Source organism: Manis javanica, chromosome 2 (assembly GCF_040802235.1).
Source record: "Manis javanica isolate MJ-LG chromosome 2, MJ_LKY, whole genome shotgun sequence".
Taxonomy (NCBI): domain Eukaryota; kingdom Metazoa; phylum Chordata; class Mammalia; order Pholidota; family Manidae; genus Manis; species Manis javanica.
In genome coordinates this window covers 84,176,984-84,199,437 of record NC_133157.1, presented here as the reverse complement: position 1 = coordinate 84,199,437, position 22,454 = coordinate 84,176,984, and the positions used below count along the sequence as shown (strand labels likewise).

The window sequence follows — 22,454 nt, the reverse complement described above, 5'->3', positions numbered from 1 at the left end:
CCATTCAATGAAATGAAATGTTTGTGGGGCTGTTATTTGCCAGCCATTGTTCTTGGGACATAGATAAAAGTGAAGAAAACTCCCTGCTCTTTTTGTCTGGGGGAAGGCAGAGAGAAAGATAGACTGTAAACAAGAAATAGACCAATAAAGGGGGAAGTATCCTAGAAGGCATTGGGTAGTGTGGCAAAAACAGAGCAGGAGAAGGGGCTGGAAGGCCAGCAGGGACCCCACCACCTCCAACTGCCTCTTGTAGCATTCCCAAGACAACCTGGTCTGAGCAAGCTTTCCCCTGGCCTTTGAAGGACCCTGCAGGCCATGCTGATTCCACTGTGCTTCAGCAGCCATGGTGACAGGCTATTGCAGGTGTCAGAGGCAGAAAACACTTGTGCAAGCTCGATACCCACTGGAGTAACATGATCTGTAAGATAGTTTCCCATTAGGCCACATCTCGGCATGGAGTATGCACACAGGATAGAGACTAGGGCTGTGTTTCCTAATTTTTTGAAAATAATTTAGTTAACTTTGCATTAAAAAGTAGCAGGAAATGTAGGCTTCAGAAGTACCCAGTTCTCCTCCCCTTGTTCTAGTCGGGGGCTCTCATGCTGTCCTCCTCGCAGGCAGCCTCAGTGCCACCTGTGGATTTCTCGGGGCTGCAGATTGGCCCACCCAGACTTGCTGAGTACAAAAGTCTGGGCCCACAAGGCTATGGTTTAATAAGCAGGTCTAATAAGGTGATTCTGATCCAAGATAATGTTTGAGAATCACTGCTAGACCACAGTGATTTGCAAACATTCTATGAAAAGAATTGATAATAAAAATATTTTATGGTTTTAATAGTCATTTCCTCATTTTAGCTGCATTCCAACAGTTCAGAGTCAGCATAGTAGACATTTTGCCCGTGACAACCAAACACAACACACAAGGGTACTTAGGTTCAGGTCGGGTAAGCGGGTGCCCCAGGGTCAGAGCACTGAGTTAGTGGACTGGTGCTCTGTTTCCCTGCTCCTTCCAGCTTTCATGTCATTCTTTCTCAGCCTTCTCCTTTTACCCTCAACCTATACACACAGGGACTGAGATGCCAGCCTTAAACCCTCAGATGTGTAGGGGACGGCATAGCGAACTACAACTGATACACAGAAATTTTGGTGACAGAAATCTCTAATGCCTGAACCATCAGTGAGGATACAGACATAGCTCAATGCTTCTCCTTAACGGGAGGAAAAGGCTTTACAAGCTGGAAAAAACCCACTCCAAGTGGCCCCTCAGACTAGTTGATGGCCTGACAGTTGTTTCCCAGATTGTTCGCAAAGGCCCGGAGCTCCGTGCCCGCCACCTGCCGCCTACTCTCCAACCAGGACCCATGGGCTGGTGGTTAAAGGTCCTTGTGTGGATAGTGGGGTTTTATGATCCACACTGCCATCTTCTGGGCATCTCGCCCCTAGCCAGCTGTTCTGGTCTCTGCCCGTGCTCCAGAACAAAGATGGGCCTGCTGGCCGTCTCAGCGGGGCCCACTGCAGTGAGCTGGGGTGATGACGGTGACAGGGACGGGGGAGAACACAGAGGGGGCTGGGTTCGCAGTTTCCGTGTTGACATAAGCCATGTTTCCTGCCATGGAAACTTCTCGGTTTCACAAGCTCTTCTCGGTGAGAGTACAGCTGGTCAAACAGAAGAGCAGGTAGTAACAGCAAAAAGGTGCAAGCGGGTGGGATGGTCAGAGGAGGAAGTGAAGAAAACCTGAGAATCCACAATTCGCAGCTATTGGCTTCGGGATGTGGGGTCACGAGCACTGGGTAAAGCCTTTTCTTTGTAAACAGGTTGTAGGGCCCAGCATGGGCTGTATTCGCTCCTGGGGCTGCTGCAACAAAGAAGCGCACCCCGGGCAGGTTAAAACCACACAGACTTCCCATCTGGCAGACCCGGAGGCCGGAAGTCTGAAAGTGGGGTGCCGGGAGGGCCGTTCTGTCTCAGAAGCTCTAGGGAAGAATCTGTTCCGAGTCTTTAGGCCTCTGGCGTTGCTGGGAATCCTCAGCACCCCCGTCTCTGCCTCCCCGTCACCGTGGGGTTTTCTCCCTGTGCGTGTGTCCCTTTCTTCTCTTATAGACATCAGTCACATTATGAGTCCTCATAACCAAATGCCCTTGTAATGACCCTTCTCCAGATAAGGTCACACTCCAACGTTCTGGGTAGTGCATGAATTTGGGGGAACATTATTCAACCCAGCTCATGGCACTGGGTTCAGATCTTGGCTCAGCTACTAACTAGCTATTTAATCTTGAGCAGGCTATTGGCTTTTTCTGGACATCTGTTTTCTCATCTTTATAAAGTGCGGACAAGAATAGCAACCCTGTAGGCCTTTTCTAAGGATGCATGTAAAGGGCTTAGCATGTGTCTGGTGCAGAAGTCTTCTGCAGGAGATAGCTATTATTTTTGCTTTCACTATCAGAAAAAAAAATGCTTAACAAAATTAAAGAAAGCAAAAAAATAAAGGGATCACCTGGTCTGTGGAAGTACAACACACCATTTAAATTAAGGGAACTCTGGGGAGCACAGTTTCTACCTAACATTCCTTTCCCTCGTATTATATTTAGTACCTAGTAAAAAAAAATGTCTCATTGAGCTCAGGGGACACAGCTTAACTGATTGTTAAGTATCCCTGATGCAAGAGATAACATTTAGATCTATTTCACTCTCATGGGGGAGGCTTAGTAGAGAGACTATTTCATCACCTACGAGTATCATTACTGCCTTTTCATCCCACCCCCAGCTTGGTGAAAGTCTGACTTTCCAGAATTAGGTTCATTTTAACTTGACTTCAAGAATGTCCAAGACCTTTGGTGTAATCAGAAGGGAGCTGTGAGATCTAATTGACAGAAAGTAATGATCTCACAACCTAATCAAACTTCCCCTCATTAAGGTCAGGTATTAGGAATTTACCTAGAGATATGCTATCTGAGAAGGCCATGATACTGACTTATTAGAAATCATTACCATTTTAGGATGTGTTAGTTTTCCAATAAAGGCCAAGACTTTCTGAAGGGAGGGAGAGGGTTGAGAAAATTATAGAGGCTGACTCACACTGCAGGGTGCATTTTTACCTGGGGAAAGGTAGTAACTGAGAGCTTCTGAGTGGTAACCCATTTGCCACCTGAGGAAAAAGCCCCCAAGGCATCAACTGTGGTGTTTACATGAGCAGAACATTCCACTTGCTCCCCTAAAAGTGTCCATGTGGCTCTGTATATACATGTGTTTACAGAATGTGTAAATAAATTTAGGTAGTATATGAAACACATGCGCCTGTGTTTATAAAATATGCACCCATTTATGCTAATGTCACTTCCATCTGAGAACAAATGGTCACCATCTAGGGAAGTGCTGTGAATTAGGGAGATAACTGGAATTTTGTCCCCACACTTGGGGAAACTGAGTCACTACATAGTAATGTTTTTGTCACAAAAGGCAGGAAACATGGCTTATGTCAACATGGAAACTTTATTGCCTAAGTTGGAGAGAAAGCCACCCTCAGAAATCCTATTTTCACAAGAAGGAACTTCTAAACACAGCCACACGTCCAGCATCTGTTGGAACCGACATCCCACGTATTCACGTGTCCAGCTTTTGCAAATGTCTCCAAGTCTCCTGATAACTTGGGAGCTAATAAGATAATAAATCCCAATAATGATGAAATCTCTGCAGAGCTTGTTTAAAATGTGTATTTTCACACTCCACCCCCGAAAAGCTTAGTTAAGTAAGTCTGAATGAGTACCAGGAATCTGCGTTCTTAGCAAAGACGTGAGGGAGGTAGGGGGTAGAGGGCCACACTTTGAGAAACGCTTCTAATGTCTGGGAAGTGGAATGAGGAGCTAGTGTCTCTTTTTTTAGGGGGGTGGGATAGGGTAGGGACATTCAGAGGATGATGCACAGAGGCAATGGAACAAAGCCTGTCTCCTGAATGCAGCCCTTGGCAGCCAGTCCATGGGGTGGATATCAGGGCTAAAGGGTGGTGTTCTGGGCAGCTCAAGTGTAAGTGTGCGCAGGCTGAGCACCTCTTCAGACGAATTAGTGTGTGTAGCTACAGCTGCAGGCCCATCCAGCACCTGCCCTCGGTGAGATAGGGTTTAGTTTCTAAACAATGGGCTGTGACCTCATGACATCAATTGGATGGGTCTTAAGTAGTATTTTTTAAAACTTTTGTTTTGAAATAATTGTAGATGAACAAGAACTTGCAAAAATAGTTCAGAGAGGTCCCATGCCCACCACTAGCTTCCCCAGTGTTACATTTTACTAATGGTTGTCAGTATCACATCAAAACCAAGAACTTGATATTGGCCCAGTACATTTAGCTACTGCAATGATAGACCTTACTCAGATTTCACCAGCTGTTCCATGCACACCTTTGTGTGTGTATAATTTCATGACATGTAGATTTGTACCACCACAATCAGGATACAGAGCTCTCCCTCTCCACGGAAGGGGATGTTACCCCCTTATAGCCACCCTCTCCCCCATCACCCTTTTGTTCAAGGCCCTGGAAACCACGGATCTGTTCCCCATTTGAGCAACATTTTAAAAAATGAAATAGCATAGGATAGAATGGAAAACATAGGATAGAATGGAAAATAAGATAAAATATCTGAATACATTTTAAAGGGGAAGGGGAAGTACTGATTTGGGAAACTTGTTTCCATTATAAATGTGTGCACATATATATATATATATATATATATATATATGAAGATGTATTGGGTTGTGTTGGGAAACATATTTCTTATGGATAGTTGCAGGCAAAAGAGAGAGAGACAGAGAGAGAGAGAGAGAGAAAGAGGAGAAATGCTGTGACATTAGACAGCCCACAGCATCAGCAGAGCCTTCCTGTCTCCCCTGGGATTCAGAGTCACTGCGTCTCAACTTTTCTGTTGGCTGATAGTTGCTCTTGGCCTCCAGGCCCTTAATAAGTGAGTATCTGCTTCACATCTAGATGGAACTTCACCATCTGGACCCTAGGGATTTGGATATTCCTGCTCAGACCTGCAGTACAGCGGACAAAGGGAACAGAAGGAGGTAAAGGGACCACAAGGGGCATAAGGCCTGTGGCTTCCCACCCCCAACCTCCCCTGGGGCCTAGCAGCTCACAGAAAAGACAAGCCCTGCAACTCTACCAACTCCCCAGAGGCTGTTCACTGGAGCAAGTAAGGTGTTCCCAGAACATTTTTTCATTTATAAATGGTTTGCCGTGAATATTTGGCAATTTCAGGAAAACTTAAAAGTTTCAGGAAAACATCAAAAATTTCAATAAAAATATTTGTTATTTTTATGCATCTAGTAGAAAGTAAGTGGATACAAAGGTGAGGGTTCCCATTTGCTCTTTTTTTTATTTCTTATTTCTAATGAGTTACAGCATGAGGAAGCTTCTCCTTAGGAGGCCTCTTAGCATCTGCAGTGTGATGTGACACGGGCTTATCCTGCTTAAAGGCTGAAAGATGGAGTGTTTCAGCTTGGGAGACAGTGGTGAATGGGTGCCTAACCCACTCTTGGGTTGCATATATTCCTGGAAATAATTGAGTCTTTAAATAGGCCCAACAACATAGGTCTATGTCACCTACGAGTGAAGGAATCACTTGGAGTTGGGAAGAGTCCAGTTCTCAGGGGCTGAGCATTTACAATACAGCTTGGCTGTCTTATGAAATCCAGATAGGCTATTCCCAATGCTAAGAATTTTTGTAGTTTGGGTCTGATGCAATTGATTTAGATCTTCCAAGATACTGAAAATTTTTCTGCCAGATGTCACCTGAACAAACTTCCAGAAATCACAGAAATGATTTTTACTGAAATTATCATTCTTCACTTCAAAACCTCATGTGAGTATTCTTCACTTTGACAGCTGTCACAATTCATTTCAGGAAAATAATGTCTTGTATTTGCTGTTTGTTTCTTGCCAAGAGGAAAATTGCACCTATAATCCATATACTAAAAGTACATCCATTTGGATTACAGGTGCACTTTTCTTCATTTCCTTAAACACAGACTCAAGATCTGGAGCATGCATGCCATCAGCCACTGGCTATTCTCTGGGGATAATGATCCTGAGTGTGGATTGACACTCAGACATAGCTTCCTGTCTTTATCTGGCAATCCCCCTCTTGAGGACACAGATCCCATGACAGCTCTTCCAGGTCACACACACATGTCATTTCCCATAGTATGGGTTCTCATGGGTAAGCAGCAAGGACAAAGTGATTCATTCTTGTCCCTCATACAAGTGCTATGGCAGGGACGATCATTATGTTATGTTGTACCCACCTTGTCTCCTACTGGCATTTCTCAGCGTGTCATTTCCAGACCAATGTATTTAAGAGCCAGTATGCCTCCTTCATCTCTTCCATGCTGCAGGGACCTTGAAAGACCCTTGTGCTACATGGCCCAGCTACAACATGGAAGGGGGTCCCCCAGCTGCAGCAGGCTTTAGAGGCATGGTTTCAGGGTTTGTTTGTTACCGTATATAGTCCAGCCTAACTTGACTTGTACATGGGCCAAAAGTTGACTCATATGTTCAACATGAGCATTTTATCCAGCTATGAAGTAAAATACCTGCTCATGCACATATAATATTGGCTTTTCCACATTTTATGCCATTGAATTTTATGTGATGTCCATAGAGATGTTTTGTGCCAGAATTTTGTGAATAAATTTCTCTGCTTTTTCTCCTGGCATAACATTTGTAAATTTGGGACTGGTTTTATAAGATTCATGGCAGCTAAGTAAACTACTTGTTTTTACTAAAAGGGATGCATATTCAAATGCTGTCTCTATGGTTTTGGCCTCCTCTTTAGCATACCACAAAGCACAAACTTGTGCTTGTCCTATAAAAACTCAGTTGTGCCACTAGGGAACTCAGATTGTTTTGTGTGAAAATAAAGCAAAAGTTTGACAAAATTTAATCAAAGACAATACACATTCAACTTGACCTTTTTCTTTTTCTGTTTCTTATGTGAAATGATCGCTTATTTGATCCACACAGACTCATTCCATATTCACTAGGTATTCCTGCCCACTGCTTACATTTGAGATGCTTTTCTGAGTTCTGGTTTATGTTACTATGCTCATTATTCTCTTTATGACTCAGTGAGCAATTTTAAAAACAATAACCAAATTTTGTAAATTGGCAATGTAAAATAATTTTCCTTGACCGAGGTCCTCAAGAAAGCAGAGCCTGAAGAATGGTTAAGGTGCTGATATTTTATTTGGGAGGCACAACCCTTGGGCAGTGAGGGTAAAGGAAAAGGGTGGTGTGAGGCAGAAAAAGATGTGAATCAATGTGATGGAACACATTACTGCACTGGCCATGGCATCTCAATGAGCCACAAAAAGAAACAGCAGACTGTGCCGCAGGTATGTCCATTCCCCAAGGGGGAATTTTCTGGAAGAGTGACCACTCCATGGGAGATGTGGAACTATCTGCCCAATGCTTTCCTGTCCCTTGTATCCCAGTTGGTCAATATATACCCCTGAGATGGCCAAATGCCTGTCACTTCTGAGTTATGCCATCTCGCCTGTTGGTCCTCTGTCTTCTGTCAAAGAAAGACAACTGTATGATCTCCCCATGAGGCATTTTGAGGATTAAACAGGATAATGAATTTAAAACCTTAACAATTGCAGGTATTCAGAAAAGAAGAAAGGAACTCCTAAGAGTTCAGCCAATGACCAGAGTTTCTATTCATCTATGAAATGATGAGTTACTTCTGCTCAGCCAGCCACAAAGTAACAGTGGAGATAGCTAGGTGTGGTGGCAGACGTGAAACCTGGTCCAATGGCAATGTGCAACTATTTTGACCATATTCATGAGAGTGGAGGGAAAGGATGGGATCCAAAAATGTTTCTGCAGGAATAATAATAAGCAAACATTAAATAGCTTTGAATGGAAAAGACCAGCTCTGCAATGGTCAAACACAATAGCTTATAATGGCTTCCTTGGGAAAATGTCTATTTCAACATTGTTTCAGGAATACAGAGAATGCTGGAAATCTTTATTCCAAATTGTTTGTCCCCCCTCTCCCCTCCCCACCTTTCAAAAAAATATCCTGTAGACCAAGAACAAAAGTTCATGTCTGCGTCTGTTGTCTCACTGGGACAAGAGTGGTTCCTTTAAATGTGGGAGGTAAGAAAATCAAAGTTCCCAGAGTTGGCTCTCAACTTTTCCTGCATATGGAATTCACTTATTTTGAATGGTTACAGGTTTCACTGCAGAGTGGTGCATTTCAGCCAAGAAACTCATGCTTACAAAATACTCCAAGCCCTGCTGAGAACAGATCCAGTCCCCACAGCCAAATTAATGTCTGAAGCCAAGACATTTAATAATCAGTATTCTCATGTTGCATATTACTTCTCTTTATGCCATACAACTGAATATTTTAATTCTCAGTTGAGTCTGGTACAATACAACTTTTCATTCAGCAAATACTGCTGGAGATTTTGGGTGGGGCTATGGACATTATTAATATGCAAATACTGCATGAGCTTCCTACAATTTAGTTGAAAATATGTGACAATGAGCTAATGCAGTAGTGGAAAGGATGTTGTAAGAAGGCAGTATGAAATTGTGGACTAATGAGTGTTTTGTGTGAAAACAGGTAGCTAAGGGCTCCAGATTTAAGAGAGAAAGGCTGGTTCCCACAGGCTGGACAAATCAATGGAGCTGTGGACTTGAGGCAAAGTCTGAAAGTATGGAAAGGGCTTGATTGGAGAAAAGGGGCTGAAAAGAGCTGATATTCTAGGCTGGGGGAAGAGGTAGGTAGAGAAGGGAAATATGCATGCCACAGTCAAGGGGCAGAATGGGAAAAAATAATAGTAGGGTTTACTGAATACCTACTGGTCATTTGGTTGTGTTGGGCCTTTTAAAATTATTCTCCTTTAATCCTGTCAAGAGCCCCACAAAATAAGCATTTCATTTTTCAGAGGTGGAAACTGACCTTGAAGAGGCTGAGTGCTTGCAGGTCAAAGTGCTAGTTATTGGCAGCAGGGGGTGGAACTCAGGAGAAGGGTTAGGTCAGACTGTGAGGAGCCTCACAGGGGTTTCAAACTCAGGACAAGGGTCAGGTCTGACTGTGAGGAGCCTCACATGCCAGGCCTGGTGGGCTGACACGAGGCAGTCTGGTTGGGAAGACAGACGAGACTGCCAGTCAGTAGAACCATGGTGTACAGAGGACCTGGGATAGGGAGCGAAGGCCAGCAGGGAGCTGCAAGTGCAGATTCTTAGGCTGTACCCAGGCCTAGTGAATCAGAAACTCTTGGGGTGGGGTCCAGCAGTCATGCTTAACACGCCCTCCAGGCGATGCTGAAGCCTGCGTACCATCCTGCAATGTGTGTGGGAACAAGAAGGGCCACCTGGTGAAAGGTTACAAAGGAAGAGGTAACACAAGACCCTCATCAGCGGCCACCTTCTGTGAGCTCGTCCCAGGCTCAGTCTGAATCTTGGGGATGGACTAGCTGTGTAGGAGTGGAAGGAGGCATCAGAGTCTCCACAGAGGCTTAGGGTTGGTGGGAATGAGAACAGTGCTATTAGATTTGGATGTTTTAGACCTGGGTTTGAGTCCTGGATCTGCCACTCTTTGTGTCTCAGCTTCCTGCTGCTCTGAAGTGGAAATGGCTATAAGATCTCACAAGGATCTTGTGCAAGTGAAATGAGATGAGTGAGAATCCATAATAAGCTATCAAGAGTTGTGAAAATATTGCTGTTAATACTGGCAGACAGAGAGAGGTAAAGAGAAGCTACTTTCAAGGCTTGGTTTTAGGAAGTAGGAAGTATTTATGTTCAGAGAAAGTCACAGTAGAATAATTCACTGTGGCTGCTTCTCTGGGCAGTTAAAGACCCAGAGTCAGGGATGGAAATAAAAATGTAGGAATACCAGCAGAGAGATAAGCAAACACAGGGATTGCTCTGTTAGAAAGAGGGTGAAGAAGAGTCTACATTTTTATTAAACTATTAAATTAGTTTAGTAAAATATTATCTATATTTTATATAAAATACTACAATCCACAAAGTTCAGAATTGTGGAACAGCCCAAAGGTGTGTTTGGTATCATCTAGGCAACCCGAGATGGAGATGGGTGGGGGGAGATTGGCCAACACATGAACCCTGGTTGTATGGTGCTGCTAAGACCACAGAAAGAACAAATTTAAAAATTAAAATAAGCTATTCTGGTGCACCAGAATAACTGTGGCCAGTTATATGATTTGCAAATTTTTCTCCCATTCTGTATATTGTTTTTTTCACTTTTTTAGTAGTGTCCTTTACAGCACAAAAGTTTTCTAATTTTAATGGTCTAATTTACTATTTTAAAAATCTGCTTGTGTTTTTGGTGTACTAGATGAGAACCCATTGCCTAATTTAAAGGCATAAAGGTTAACACATATTTTCTAAGAATTTTATATTTTTGGCTCTTACATTTAGGTTTTTATTCATTTTGCATTAGTTTTTGTATGTGGTGTGAGGTGTGGGTCCAACTTCTTGTGGATATGAGGTTGTCTCAGCATTTGTTGAAGAGATTATTCTTTCTTCATTGAATTGTCTCAGCACACTTGTTAAAAATCAACTGGCCATAAATGTAATGGTTTACTTCTGGATTCTCAATTCTATTCCATTGATCTATGTTTACTCTTATGCCAGTACCACACTGTTTTGATTATACTATAACTTCATAACTGAAGTATGAGTTTTCCTAGTTTGTTCTTTTCAGGCTTGTTTTGGCTATTTGGGGTCTCTTGCATCTCTATATGAATTCTACGATCAACCTTCCAATTTCTGCAAAGAAGGCAACTGGTGTTTCGATAGATAGGGATTTTGTTGAATCTGTAGAACAATTTGAGGATTATCACCATCTTAATAATATTAAATCTTCCAATCCACGAACATGGGATGTCTTTTCATTTATTTAGGTCTTTTTAGTTTCTTTCAACAGTATTTTATAGTTTCTGAACACAAGTCCTGTATACTTCTTTTGTTAAGTATATTCCTGAATGTCTTTCTAACACTGTTGTATATTGAACATTGAATTCTTTATTTCATTTTTGGATTGTTCATTACTAGTGTTTAGAAATACAATAGGTTTTTGTTTGATCCTGTATCCTGCAAACTTGTTTCTTAGTTCTGGTAGGTTTTTTCTTGTTTTTTGTTTTTGGTATGTAAGTATGCCTCAGGGTTTTCTATATGCAAAATTATGTCATCTGAGAATACAGGCAGTTTTACTTCTTCCTTCCTTATCAATGTGGATGCCTTCTACTCCTTTTTTCTTGTCTAATTGACCTGGATTCAAATTATTTTTAAACAGTAATTTTCTCTTAAGCTCCTATTTTGCCTAACTGTGGAATTATAATTATCAGTCAATTCAGATCTGCCTTGCATTTTCTGGACTTGTGCCCAATTTCTTAGGGGGCTTAAGTGGATTCAAGTCATCAGTGGGGGAGGGCAGTGTCTGGTCCTTGGTGTCATCTTCATTTTTGCTTTTATGTAATGTAGCCACTGATGCATGCAGATCGCTGCTCTACCTTCCCTAGCCCAGCTGCTGGTCACCTGTGTTGTCTTGTTATAACCCTTAGGTGCTCACCACAAATTCAGCAGCTCTCAGCTTTCTCTGGGCTGCAGGAAGCTCTGTTGAGGCTGTCTTGGACCTGCCTGCGTAAATAGCTTTTTCTCCCATCCTGATGGGCACAGGAGAACATGTGCCTTGGCATCTCTCTGGGCATGGGGAACATGGGTGTCTTCTGCTTGGGATCCCAACATGGAGTTTCAGTCGTTTGACCCTGAACCCCAGGACCTGGCTGTAAGTTGGGGGTTGTCTATAGAGCCCATCTCACAGGCATCTTGTGCCAGCATCTCTCTGTGTTCCTTTATGACCCTCTTAATTTCTCTTCCAGAGAATTTTCATGTGGTTGGAGCAGTTTACATTGGCTCTTTACTTATTCTTCCAACTAGATGGTTCTAAGTTGGGGCAACTTTGCCCCCCAGGGGCTATTTGGCAATGTTTGGAGACATTTTTGGTTGTCACAGTGGAGGATGGAGTAGGTGCTACTGGCACCTAGTCAACAGAGGTCAGGGATGCTGCTGGACACCTTTCGTGGCACAGGATAGTTCCACAGTGGAGAGTCAGCTGTACCAGAATGTCCACAAGGTGGAGGTGGAGACACCCTGCAGTAAATCCGTTTAAGCTAAAAATCTTTGAGGATCTGGGCTCTTGAAATAATAGTAATAAAAAAAGCATTTTAACCTGATCAGTTGTAGCATTGTTATCCCTGGGGCATGGAGGCAGTGGGTCTGTTTGCTCAGGGAAGGCTATGGAGAAGGAAGAAATAACAAAGAACACATTAGCTGAATGCCATGTAGCAATGAAAACAAATAGACAGAAAACATAACAAGATGATGTTGAATGAAAGAATATACATAGTATGATTCCATATATATTAAGTTCAAAGCCAGGTAAAACTACTTTATCAGGCAGTTCGCAGCTGGATGGTAATACTATAAAGAAAAACAAGGATATAATATGATAGGGTGTTTCCAATTTCTTTGTCATTATACATAAAGCTGCCATGACCATCCTCATTCTTAACTTATGTCTACTTTTCTGATTACTTGCTCAATTTTTTTTTTGGTCACATTTTTCTCCTTTTTCTTACCATAACTTACTATGCCAAGCAGTTCTATAAAGTCACAGGGTTTCACATCAGTCTAAAAATTTGCAAGCTTTTAAAATTCTCCATCTCATACCATTCCGCATTCACCCTTATCCTTCAAGAGTGAATAGCGTGTTTTCTATGTATGGAAATGAGAGAGAATATTGAGGAGACTTCTTTTGTTATGCCCGACAGGAGAGGTGCCAAGGTGAATTAAATTTGAGGCAATGATAACAATAATCATGACAAGGGAACAAGTAACATTTCAAAGCTTCTAGTAATACACTAAGTACTCTTGCCATGCAGTGTCTCACCCATTCCTCCAACCAGTATGCAGTAGATGTCTCTATCCCCATTTTACAGATGAGGAAATGAGGCCCAAGCCCAGAGAATTAGCTTCAGAAGAGTGGGCAAGGAAATAGGACAATATGGCAGGGGGAGAAACTACAGACCAGATACCGGGGGATATGTGTCTCTGAGCCTTTATGGAAGGATCACTAGTTAATATTTACTGGGAAAAAAATCCAGATCCTTCAGCTCCTTATCTTCAGGGTCAGAATCTTCAGTTTAAGACAGTCTAGCAGATAACTTGCATTTTAACTCACGCACTGAGGCAGGGGTGGGTGTGTAGTGCATGCAAACTGAGACCTCACTGCTCCAAGATGGTCTACCACGCAAATTCAGCAAAGCACCTGAATTTGTCAGACACCCAATCTCAGACCCTACCCCTGACCCTCTGAGTCAGGATCTGCTTTAACAGGACCCCAGGAGATCTGAGTGCACACTGCAGTCTGAGCAGCACTGCTGTAACAATTTTTTAAGAAGGATTTTCTTAGGGTATATATCAACCCAATGCATGAGCTAGGCTGATACAAGTCATGAATCAGGTTTTCCAGCTCAGTTATGTTCACAGAACTGGCTCAGGGAATATTGGCTGACAGCACAAGCAATTCAGGGACTCTTTTGGAAATTTAGATGTGGGATCAGAGAACCACAGCTCTGCCAACTTTTTTTCCTGTCCTTTTCCTATTTCTAACTACAGCCAATTCCATTGTTTTCTAAAGATCCCAGCTAGGATGTGTCAGAGGGCATCTGGGGGATCCCTGTAAGCAGAAAACAGTTAAGATTCAGCTACCACCATAAACTTCCAAGGAAGGACAATAACCACAAAGACAAAACAACACTCTTTTTGGGAGGTAAATGGCAGGCGGATGGTGCCAGAAGATGGTCTTACATGTTCTTCATAGAAGCACATTTTTATTTCAAAAACTATCAAGGTGCTCAGAGTATAGCCCAGCTTCTTTGCTGTACACAGGAAGGAACCAAGAACTTTAACCATGATCAGGTAGTTATGAGTAAGGGCACAGCCAATGGTCACATTTGGTTCTTTAGCTTCTGAGCCCCGCCCTGCCCCACCCAACTTACAATGCTGGGATGGGTAGGTACTCACCATTATTTCCAGCTCCTTCTAGAGTGCCTTCCTGTACCTCCTTCAGAAGTAAGAAAGCTCCTTTCCAGACTCCTACAGCTGGGTTCTGGACCTGGGGTACTTCCATTAAATGCACCCCCATGATGTTTGAAGGTGAAGTTAGCACAGAGCATCTTGCTGCTGCCAAACTTTGTGATGGAGCAACAGTGTTTACAGCGCAGCTACCTGGGGGTCAAGAGGCACGGGGGGACTTTAGTTTCTGCCAACACATCTGGGGCAAGAAATGTGGTTCTAAGAGAATAGCTGAGACCACAAGGCTTTCAATCCCAGACTTGCATCAAAAGTACAAAAATCCCAGAGGCAACAGTTCTGGGGCAGCTTCTTGATTCGCTACCTGATGATGGCAGGGCAGCAGCCCCTGGAGGCCTGTTCTTCCAACTCCTGATAGGCACCTCTATTTTCTGCTGCTGAACCCTGACTAATACATCTCACTCTTCTAAGTGTGAGGCTTAAATTTACAATAAGTTACATTCAGAAGGAGTTCTGCAAGGAGCCGTCCTTTCTTCCTTTCTCTGAATACTAATGCACATCACTTGAAACACAAATGTTTCCACATCGTACTTTTATTTTGGAGTTTATATGATGTCATCACCTGAACTTCCTGGACCTGTAGGGCATTGAAATGTAAACACCACCAGAACTCAAAACTCTAGGCATCAGGAAGAATGCCAGAGGTTACCTTCAATTTGAGGGGGAAACTAAAACCCGCTTAAATAATACATAAACCTGGCTCAACAAGATTTACTGGAGGCTAGGAAAATTTTGATTTTTTCTTCTTAACATTTGTAGGCAATATTTTTCATGTTGAGGGCTTTGTCATGATATACCTGCATACATTCATATGGCACATTTAGTCCAGAAGGTGGCACATATTAAAGCCCATACAAAGGTTTTAAATGAATCGTTCAAAGAAAAAATTTATTTCAAAATTCTAGTCACAATAATAATAATGATAGTGACTATTTGCTGAGATTGTTCTATGCTCTAATCACTGTGTTGAGTGCATCTTATCTCATGTGCATTTTTGCACTGAATGTTCCCACAAGGTAGATGTTATTATTTCCACTTTACAAGCAATGAAACAGAGATTCAGTGAGATTAAATTTTGTTCAAGGTCACACAACTAGGAATTGACAAATCTGGCATTGGAAGACCTGGACCTTTTTCACTCCAAAGCCCATAACCATTCCACTTTCACCTCCCCAAACAGCATCCACCTGAGAGAACAGGACATTTAGGGTGTCACAGAACTTTAGGAAGTTCAGGATATCTGCTGCAAATTCTAATGTGAGTAAAGGATGCTAAGGGGATTTTTTAAAAATCTTACTTCCTTTTCTTCCTTTTCTGGTGAAAATGTGGTCATGTAAAATGTTCATGTACGTCTGAATTCATGGAGTTACAGGGAAAGGAACCAGGAATTGGGTCTTCATGAAAAGGTAAATGAGTCCAAGGTAGGAGGACAGGAAATTTTCCCTTTTGTTTCCACTTCTTGAACTACCTGAAGATTCTGTCCCATCACATTTTGGCAAAGGTTCATAAAGATCAGACGCTTGCTGGGTCTCACTCCTGATGTGACAAGGACTCGCACACAGAGGGGTGTGTGTACAAACTCTCTAGACAACAGGAAAAACCCTCTTCTTCACCACCTCCAGCATAACTCTGTGCATGTCTCCCGTCTTCAGTCTTGAGCTAAGAAGCGCATCGGACTCTCTTGTCCATTCAAATGACCTTTCCAATTTGACCAAAACGGTGGCAGGCAGAAGTCTGTCACCCACAGCAAGTGCCTCACTCACCTGGGCATTGCAGTCTAGGCCTCGGCAACTGTGGACGGAAAGACGGGCTGGGTTTGATTTTGAACATTGCCCAGTACTCAAGCCTAGCAGGTAGCTGGCTGCAAATAAACGCTGGCATCCCTCCCCTGGGTACGAACGTCATGGAGGTCAGGAGTCCCGGGTCGTTCAATGGTTGGGTTGCATCATGGACTTCTCGCAAGAACAGCTTACACCAGCAGCTCTCTCCCTGTGGGCGGACTGGAGGCCGTCGACGCCGATGGGGCCTCCAGGAGCCCCACTTCATCTGGACCTCGTGCTCCAGGTCAAACACAACCAGAAAACGGTACAGAAACTAGCTGACCCAGCTTTCGCTGGCCCTTGAGACCTGACCTTTCCCCTATAATCTCTAAGCTTGTTTTTAATAAATGTTTAACTCCTTGATTAATTTCTGAGATTTCTGAGGGTAATTTTTCACAACTCAGATAATGTGTTCTAAATGCCTCCCGAGCTGTTGGTGTGCTCCAGACGGTAAACACTTCAGACCGTGTTTTGTCTCTGGCAGCCTCCCTCATTACGTGGGCTTTCATGGCCAGTGAAATTTAGTCTTTACTCTTTCTCCATTTGCATAATTGCCAGCGTTTAAAGATGCTCCTCGCTTCTCCCTTTCTTTCCTACTAGGGAAAGAATTGTCTGTTCGACCTTTATTGAATTAGTATTTTTCTGGCTTCTTATCTCTCATTCCTTGAAGAGTAGTGTGTAATTAACTCTGAAATTTTGTTGTTTTTCACGTTCCTGATTTTTCTTTGGCAATACACCTGCTTTCTACTTTCTTCCTCCCCATCTGTTTATCCCCAGGGAGGGGGCCTTCTGCCCACATCTTTATTCCATTTGCTGTTTAAAAGGCTCTGTGGTTCTGTGGGAAAAGGAAATGTTATCTGCTGCCATAGAGCCGGAGCGTCCCTTTGTCATTTTGTTTGAGCTCCAGGGGACACGTTCCCCACACTCTGGACCTGGAGGCGCCATGGAAACCCATAATGGAACCACGTTTGAAAGCCAGATGGATTCTTCCGGGCACTGGTACTCTAATATGTTCCCATTACTGGCGTGTGTCAGCATGTGCTTGAAACAGCAAAGTTACCAGGATTGAAAAAAGACCAGGGTGACGTGGATCTTGGCAGATTTTTCAGTGTTTCTTCCCCTCCTGCCATCCTGCAAGGAGGCTTCCTCATTTCATTTTGTGTTTTGCTCTCTCCTTATTACGTTACCTTTTCTTATACTAGCAAGTGATGTAAACTAGAAGTCCTGTGATATAATTTTCCAATTATACACATCATTTTTAAACACATATCATATGTCTTTGTTTAAAATTTTATACCTGTAACTTGAGGATTATTCCAATCCTTCTCTCTCTCTCAACTTTCTTTGGTTTTACCAAAACAGTATCAGATAGGGCGTGACTATTTTCACATAATGGTATATAGTGATCGTGCTCCCATGTTTATAAGTATCTCCTTTGACATGATGTTTAAGAGGCCTAACTTTCCATTTCAGAATGTGTCTTAGGTATCAGTCACTCCCCTGTGTCCTGCAGAGCACCGTGCAGGTACTTGGTGCTCCATCAACATTTGTGGAATGGATTTGAACCGATGTAATTTTATGTAAAAGGTCCAATGGTAGATTGGAGTTTTCAGAGGGGGGATTTAAGCAGACGGTATTTGGAGTATCCAAAGGTCCCAGGGATTTTTTAGTTTCTTGTTTTCTTGTTGTTTAATTTCTTTACTATTCAAATTTCTCATCAGAGTGGTGGTGATCTTATCACACCAGGGAATATGGGAAACTGATCCTCAGAGTCAGCAGTGGCACAAACGTCAGGTTTCCTCTCCCTGACATGATTTAGGTACAAACCTGCCTGGTTGGCAGGTTGAACTAGGTGTCCTCTTGAGGCTTTTCCCAACCCTGTGGCTTTGTTATTCCATGGTAAAATGTTCAAATGACTAACTCATCTCTGCTTTAAGATAAAACTCTGAAGACAGTGGAGATATGAAGGGAAGTGACCCTAAAAGCTTACAATCTGACTTTTCTCATGAGTGGATAATAATACCCCTTTAGTATTGTAGTATTTTAATAGCTCTGAGATGATAATTCTGAAAGTGTGAATCAATCCTATCACTCCCCATTTATAATGCTCCAGTGTCTTCTTGCAAAAAGGATAAAATCCAAACCCTTCACTGTGGCTCTACAGGCGCCTCCTCATCCCTGGGACTCTGTTCACCCTGGTTCACGTTTCCCTCGTCGTCCATGGCACTGCAAGATTCCCTAAAGCAGTTGAGCTCATATTGGAAGAGCACCTTAAAATGACCTGAATTGATATTTGAAAATACGATTCCCACTTGCCCTTTCCCTCCTCAACCTTCTGAAAGAACTGTCATGGGGATAGGACCCGGGGGGGGTGTGTGTGTGTGTGCAATATTTTAAGGCTTTTGTGGGATTCTGACATACAGGCACATTCAGGACCTACTGTCTCACAGGGATGTCTCTGAGTTTAGCTGCTGGCCTGCCACCACTTATTCGGGGCTTTTGTCCCATGTCATCCTGGAATACCATCAACGAGGCAAAGTCCTCAAAATCCAGGCCATTGAAAAAGACACAGAGCAAAAGAGAGAGGACTTCCCTCTCTCATCTACCTGGGGCCTGCCATTCGCCTCCGTTTCCGTCTGAGGATTGCCTCTTCACCCAATATTCAATCCCAGATATGGACTTATCTTCAGGAGACCCCTCCTCCCCACCCACAACGGTGCCCATACCCAAGGGGCCCGACCTGGTGTGCCCAGCTCCCCCAGCAAAGCCTGAGCACCTGAGGGTTATCCCAAGTTTCTAAGGAACCTGCTGGTTCTTTGTGTTTTATTACATATATATACTGTTACATATACGAAGCACCTATGCAGGCCCTGTGGGTCCAGCCTCTCAGCTGCCCCTCTGACCTGCTGAGACTTACAGTAATTGCGGCGCAATCATGCCCACTCCCAACCTGGGTCAGGTAAACACTGCCACCTGGCCTCAGGTGCTTCGGGATCCTGTCACCCCAACTGCTCTCAGAGAGCCAGGTTCTGTGCCTTCCTCTCGTGTTGTCGGCCCTGCAGAGGTGGCCACACAGAACTGAATGACATCCCCTCACCAGCACATGCCTGACATGGGGTGTGTCCCCTAGGCTCTCCCATGGAACACTTTCCCTGGGGGCCCTAAGGGTGTCACTATAGCACCCACTTCCCCACCTTTTGTTCTTTAGAGGAAATTCGCATAACATAAAATTCACCATTTTAAAGCAAACAATTCCTGGCATTTAGTGCAGCCACCACCTCTGTCTAGTTCCAAAACATTGCGTCACCTCAAAAGAAAGCCCGTAACCCTAAGAAGTCACTCCCCACCCCATCTCCCCATAGGCCCTGGCAGCCACCAGTCTGATTTGTCTCTGGACTGACCGATTCTGCATATTTTGCACAGTGTAGGCACTGACTGGCCCAGCTCATTCACCGCTTTGCAGGGGTCCACACTGCATCCACTGCTTCGTTTACCCAGTCCGCCCAAGGCTGATGTTTGCTTATATGCACCCTGAACCAATAATCCAGCAGGGCTTGGGGCAGGCAGAATCTCCCACGAAGCTGTTGACTGTGTGATTTGGAAGGCAGTGTGAGAAAACGTGCCAATATGGTATTTCTAGAACAACACTTGAAATAATTTGTGAAAGTCTACTCTGCTAGGGATAGACAGAGAGATGTAAGAGCCTACGTGGAGGGGTAAAAAGGAATGGGAATACTGAGGAGAGAAATTTACAACTTAGTACTTTTCCAGTGCCTGGTCTAGGTGGTCTGCAAGGCTTCTCTATAATGGAGGCTCCTAACCTTTGGTATACATCACAGTCCCCTGAATACTGGCTTAAAAATATCCTACAGATTGCCTGTACTCTGAGATGCTGGGTTGGAGAGAGGGAGTGTTGGGGATCTGTATTTTTAAAGTACACTCCTCTAATGATTCTGATGTACACCAGAATTTGAGAAAACTTACTCTATAGGAATTTTTAGTAAGAAGAGAATTAAAACAGTAGAAAATCAAGCCTCTTTCCTGGTCAGAAAATTTCTTCTTGACTTTCTGCCCTTCCCTGACTCTGAGGAATAATTATAACAAATGAAAGATTAGAATGCATTTTATTTTATTTTATTATTTAATTTAATTTAATTTATTTATTTTGAAAATGACGAAGTGTTTTATTTAGATTTGGTCTTTCGTCTTTTCATAACTCTGAATCCTGGAAGGTTAACAAGTCATTATACTCATACATCTTGTAATCCTTTCTTCACACGACAGGTGCACATGCACAGCATCATATGTCTATATGCTATTATCAACACAGCAAGAACATTGAAGCAGGAGGCACGCTTCACATGAAAGAGCCTCTGCGTCACTGGCCTGTCCCAACAAAAGCAGACATCATTTCAGCAGTTACAGTATTGATATGATCAACAGAGCTAATTTGTTTTATACCCGTCATAAATTTTCATAAGTCATCCATAAGCAAGATGCAAAGGACAAAGACTGTTTAAGAAAAAAAAGTTATGTGCCAACTTCAAAAATGACATACTAACCAGACATAAGCACTTAAAAGCTAGGTTGAATAGGACGGCCTGGATGCACATGCAGTAAATGTTTTCAGAATATAAAATTAAATGGTAATGTCAGCAGTTATTACTACTGTTTCTATATTTATGGTTAATTACTAGCAATACAACTCCCAGAAGGAAGGAGATGGATCCAATAGTGATGTAAGCAATCACCAAAATTGGTTTTTTTCTTCCCATCCATAAAATAGTGCTCAAGATAATCAATTTTCGTCCATCAAAAGAATGTACAGAAAAGGGCATTATAATTAGCACACACAATGTAGCGGGTGGCACAGGGAAGGCAGTACAGCAGAGAGAAGACAAGTAGTGATTCTATAGCATCTTACTACGCTGATGGACAGTGACTGTAATGGGGTATGTGGTGAGGACTTGATAATGGGGGGAATCTAGTAACCACAATGCTGCTCATGTAAGTGTATATTAATGATATAAAAAAAACTCAAAGGTTAATAACCAAAAAAAAGAATGTACAGGATAATTGTATGTGATATTCAAATAGTATCATCCAGCTGGTAATGTGGCGTGTAAATGACTTTTCCACTCTGTACAACGATATAACTTACGAAAAATAGGTAATGCTGCAGTACACATCCAAACAATAAACTCCCCCTTTATGAACCCATTATTGTCTGGTTCAGAATCCAGCATGTATATTGGTTTAATCCAGTTTACTGGCTTTGTTGTACCTTTGTATCGTTCTTCCAGTGTTTCTCCTACAGGGAGATTTCTGGATTTCACATTTTTATCTGTCCACCAAGCAAGCAATCCCTTTCTTTTACAAATGAAGAGACATAGGATCAGATTCACTGCCAACCAGAAACAACTCTATAATGCATCATTAAACATGCTGTTGGCAATGGCGCCCTAAGGAGCCATTGGTTTGTCTTCATTTCTTCGATAAGGCTCACATTCCTTACCGGGGTTAAGTAAAGCACTAGAATCTCCATTTAGTTGACTATCATCTCGAGATTTCACATAACGACGATGGTTTTGATAGAAATTAGCCCGTAATACATAAACACATTGCCCTCAAATGGCTGTTCCAGTGTGAAGTTACTGGTACAAGCACAAGGTGTCACATGTGGAGACAAACATTTATTGCAGGGACTGGAAGGGTTTGTTCCGGTATAATCCGTCTCGATCTCGCGGCCGCTGTTGGAAGTGACGGCGATGCCGATGCTGATGGGGATGAAGATGAGGCCGATGATGAAGACGGTGGAAAGCCCCGGGCCGGCCGTCAGGATGGGCTGCCAGGCAGGCAACCGATGCTGTTTGAAGGCCGTGGTGCCCGGCGTGCGGCTCTTCGCGGCGCCCCCACGGGCACATAGGGGCCCGCCGTCCACCTCACGCTTCGCGTTGTAGGTCATCGCCATCGCCCCCCGCGGCGCGGCTCGGCGACGCGCAGGGAGGCCGCCCCGGGGACCCGCCCGTTGACCCTGACGGAAGACTCGCGAGCACCGCTGCCGCTCTCGCCCCCGCGAGGAGGGCGGAAGGGGCGGGACAGCCTCCCGCGGATGAGGCGGACGCCAGAGGGAGGGGCGGAGGAAGTGGGGACGGACTGAGGGGCCGGGGCAGGGGAAACGGGAGGAGGGCGGAAGGAGGAGGGGAAAGGGAGGAGGGCGGAACGGGGAGGAGAAAGGGAGGAGGGCGGAAGGGGGAGGGGAAAGGGAGGAGGGCGGAAGGAGGAGGGGAAAGGGAGGAGGGGGGAAGGGGGAGGGGAAAGGGAGGAGGGCGGAAGGAGGAGGGGAAAGGGAGGAGGGCGGAACGGGGAGGGGAAAGGGAGGAGGGCGGAACGGGGAGGGGAAAGGGAGGAGGGCGGAACGGGGAGGGGAAAGGGAGGAGAGCGGAACGGGG

At 43.8% G+C, this 22,454-nt stretch overlaps 1 long non-coding RNA gene and 1 pseudogene across 1 annotated transcript; both read right to left on the bottom strand.

The window, feature by feature from the left end:
• Nucleotides 1-11,098: 11,098 nt before the first annotated feature.
• LOC108393439 (uncharacterized) lies at nt 11,099-16,226 on the bottom strand. Its single transcript, XR_012127788.1, has 3 exons — nt 15,946-16,226; nt 14,114-14,317; nt 11,099-12,322 (listed from the first exon to the last, which is right to left on the bottom strand). It is a non-coding gene; the product is annotated as an uncharacterized lncRNA (long non-coding RNA).
• A 4,610-nt stretch (nt 16,227-20,836) lies between these two features.
• On the bottom strand, nt 20,837-22,204 carry LOC108393436 (cell cycle control protein 50A pseudogene; annotated as a pseudogene).
• Nucleotides 22,205-22,454: the final 250 nt, after the last annotated feature.